At 38.5% G+C, this 3,724-nt stretch overlaps 1 protein-coding gene across 4 annotated transcripts in view; it reads right to left on the reverse strand.

Annotated features, from left to right (window-relative positions):
* LOC106884502 (uncharacterized) overlaps positions 1–3,724 on the reverse strand; it is a 101,909-nt gene that overhangs the window by 12,832 nt on the left and 85,353 nt on the right. The gene's annotated exons all lie outside the window — the stretch shown is intronic.

Here is a 3,724-nt window from a genome sequence, read left to right on the forward strand (position 1 = left end):
CAAGGAAGCTCTTAATCTACCAATACTGACTACAATTTAATCAGCGGCTGCTAAGCTGAATAACACAGGATTTGTAAAACCAAGCATCATAAAACATAAAACTTATTTTTATTATGTTGTTAATTGTTCTACTGTTTCTTAATATATAATTTTGTTGAAAGGTGATAGAGAGAGACTAATGTCTCAATTGTTATTATCAACCTTTTACAAGATGTTTGGTAAACACGCCGCAATGTTAGGCTTTATTTCATATAATTTGCACCCTAGATGGAGGTGGGGTAGATTAGTCCAGCCCGCGCAACGCTTTTGAAGATGACATTTTTGGGCCTGCAGTACAAACAAACCTATCTGGGGGCACGAAGTCCTGGAGGAGGCAAGCAGCAAACTCATGGGCTGCCTCGGGCGGAACACACCCAAGCTTTTCGACTGTGTGCACCATGTATTTTCGTTGTATTTCACGGAAGATACCGAGAGTAAACGTGCTCCGGATCGACTAATTCTCTATTACTACAGCATTATAAATTATAGACATACGTGCAATGTCGTGAGTGGTAATATCAACAAACGACCAAGAAACCCACACTACGAGCATTTTCACTGCCTTACACTGGCTTTGGCTGAAATTCCTGAATATCAAAACTTTAATGGTTCGTGAGAATAAAAAAAATAATAATCTAAGAAACAACAACATGCCGTTACTTCAGTTTGTTCCAGATCATAACTTTTGATGAAAGAAAATTATTAATGGCCTGTAAATCCTTTCTGACTATGCTTGACTCAACCATGACCATAGCACAAACCTTTTCCTCTAAACTGAAGCATAGATCTACATTTATGTACAATTTTTTAGCTGGAAGGAAAAAAAACCAAAAAACAAAAAACTAAGGCTTTAAACTCTACGCTGAGGAAGAGGAAGAGGACACGGGTTCTAACGGCTTTAACGAAAGGGTGAACGTGTTTCATCATTGGTCCAACTTACCTTGACAGGCAAATAAAAGATGAGGCGTGTAAAGCGTAAAAAGGAGAATAGGTAGATTTAAGTGGGTCGTATTGTTTCAGTTTGAGTAACGGAGTGTTTATGCCAAATATTTTCAAAGAAAAATAAAGGGGTAAAAAAAATGAACATTGAAATATAAAAGATTCCTTGTTTTATTTTAGGTAAGAGATCATCTTGAAGGTTACTCGTGTCAAGTATTGAAAATAACAAGGAGAGACATAGATAAGTAATATAAACAACTGCTGTTGATTATTAAACAAACTTTCATAGCAGCAGTCAAATGTCACATTTCTAGTTAACAATTGAAACAAGGAACTTTATTTTAAGCTGTTGCAAGAGATTCTCTATTTATGATATTTTTTACTTCACTTCATTTCTGTCTGTCTGTCTGTCTGTCTCTCTCTCTCTCTCTCACACACACACACACACACACACACACACATACACACAGGCAGCTACCGAGAATCGAATCAACCACCTCTCAGATACTGGCTACATAATCATTAAGAATATATTCTGGAATTTAGAAGGTAATCAATGATCAGTTGATTCGGAAATTCCTACATATGATGTGTTTGAGTAGAAATACTTACACACACAGGTCATACGTGGAAATTTCCTAACCAACTCACCAATGACTACACACACACACAGACACACATATATATAGATATACACACACACGTACGTATGTGTGTATGTCAGGTAATCATTGTTGAGCCGGATAGGAAATTCCCGTGTGTGTGTGTCTCTCTCTCTCTCTCTCTCTCTCTCTCTCTCTCTCGATTACATCAGGTAATCATTAGTGAGCTGTTTCGGAAATTCCCATTTATGACCTTACTGAATATTTTGTATTCATGGCTTCATGATAAGAAAGTAGGCTGTACCTATGCACTCGGTGCAGAGCTACCGGGATTGAGAGGGTATAGGTCACGACTGTCGCGTTGTTGTTGAACCCTAGGTCGACATTTAACCCAACGATCAAAAGCTTTCCACCCATGACTAATCCTTCTTTTAGTGGCATTAAAAATTATTTACCGAATGTAATTTTCTTGCTTAAGATGTTAGGCAAGGTTGATTTGAGGGAAAGTTGCTATTTCTAACAGGCTGAACAATCAGAGGCTCTTCGTAACTTTTGGGTTCCTACGGTCGGAGTCGCGAGGACGTATGACCTGATTAGAACGTTGGGGTGAGGGTCATTAAGACCAGGGGGTGCATTGTACCATTTGGGGTGATAACCCTGCGATAAACTAGCATCCTGTTCAGTGGTGGTGGTGGTGGTTTTTTACTCTCAGACCCAAAACTGGAAAATCCGGACAACTTCCTGAACCTTTAATTTCGAAGCAGACAAAAAGCAAAGAACCTCAAACTCGTATTTATACGATCTACCAATTAATGGATGCCAGGAGTCTGTATTTATTTTCAGATGCTCTGTGTTTCAATTACTTTAAATATAACAAAGAATTTAGTTAAAATAACTTAGTTATCATTCAGCTGGTGTTAGGAACATAAATTGTAACTAAGGTTAGGTGGAAGATTTTAATTCAAAACTTACCTAAACAAGACATTTGTACTCAGAGCCGGTTTCAGCCGGGTTGGTAACGAAAGGGTTAATAGAATATGGTAACACACGAGATTAAAAGTTTATAGACTGGTCCGGTTTAGCATTGTGCTTCTGGTCAATTTTTATTTCTCAACCATTGAGTCAAACTAACTAGATACAGGCGCCACTGCAGTAAAAAGCAAGTGCACTATAAAACTGACGATTAGTTTGTTGGCTTGCAGTGTGAATTTCAATTCCCCGAAAGAAACAAACAATCATTTGCGATAGAGAGGTGTCCTGTCCACGAAGAACGTTAATCATCTTCGCTTAATCGTATTATAAGTAACTGGAGATGAAAGAATAGTAGATAGTGGAGGGGTTAGAGATTTTCGTGATTTGCAAATGAAGGCATTTCGTCTCTTGAACAAGATATTAAAAAAAACTGGATTTGGTTTGACTGGCATAAAATTAGATACCAAAGAGGTTTGGCTATAGATTTAGGAAAACATTGTTTTTGTTATTGTCTTTGAGCCCCACGACTCAAAGCCGGTCCCTAAGCTTCCATTGCGTATAAATGACCAAAATCAGAACATTACTCCTGAACGGAAGGCCAGTCTGCTGCAGCGATCAAGGAAAGCAGTTCTTGAAGAATAGAAGGATATGGGGGGAGTTAGTTGATTACATCAATTCCAGTATTTGACTGATACTTTATTTTGCTGACCCCAGGGATGAAAAGCAACGTTGACATTGGCGGAATTTGAACTCAGAGCGTATAGAGTCAGGAATACCGCTAAGCATCTTGTCAGACATGCTCATGATTCTGCCAACTCACCTCCTTATAGGGAAAAATATTATGAAATGTCATTAAATTTATAGGAAATCAACAAATAAGGGAAATTCATTAATTCAAGGGTCGCGAGATCGAATCCTCTGAAAGAGAATAAAAACATGACTGCGTTTATAGAGACGGTTCTGAATAGCGTCCTACATCGTAACTCATTTATTTATTGCTCACACAAGGAGATTGCACGTGCATCACTTGAAATTTCGTTATCTGACGACTACAACAAGTTGCACTTGAGTCAAGCACGAGGACAGACGCAGCACATATCTTCCACCATCAATGTCCTAAGTGGGAAGAACTCCTTCGCTAATTGCTTTCATCTGGCGATGAGTGGTGTTGA

This window comes from Octopus bimaculoides, chromosome 21, assembly GCF_001194135.2.
Source record: "Octopus bimaculoides isolate UCB-OBI-ISO-001 chromosome 21, ASM119413v2, whole genome shotgun sequence".
NCBI lineage: Eukaryota > Metazoa > Mollusca > Cephalopoda > Octopoda > Octopodidae > Octopus > Octopus bimaculoides.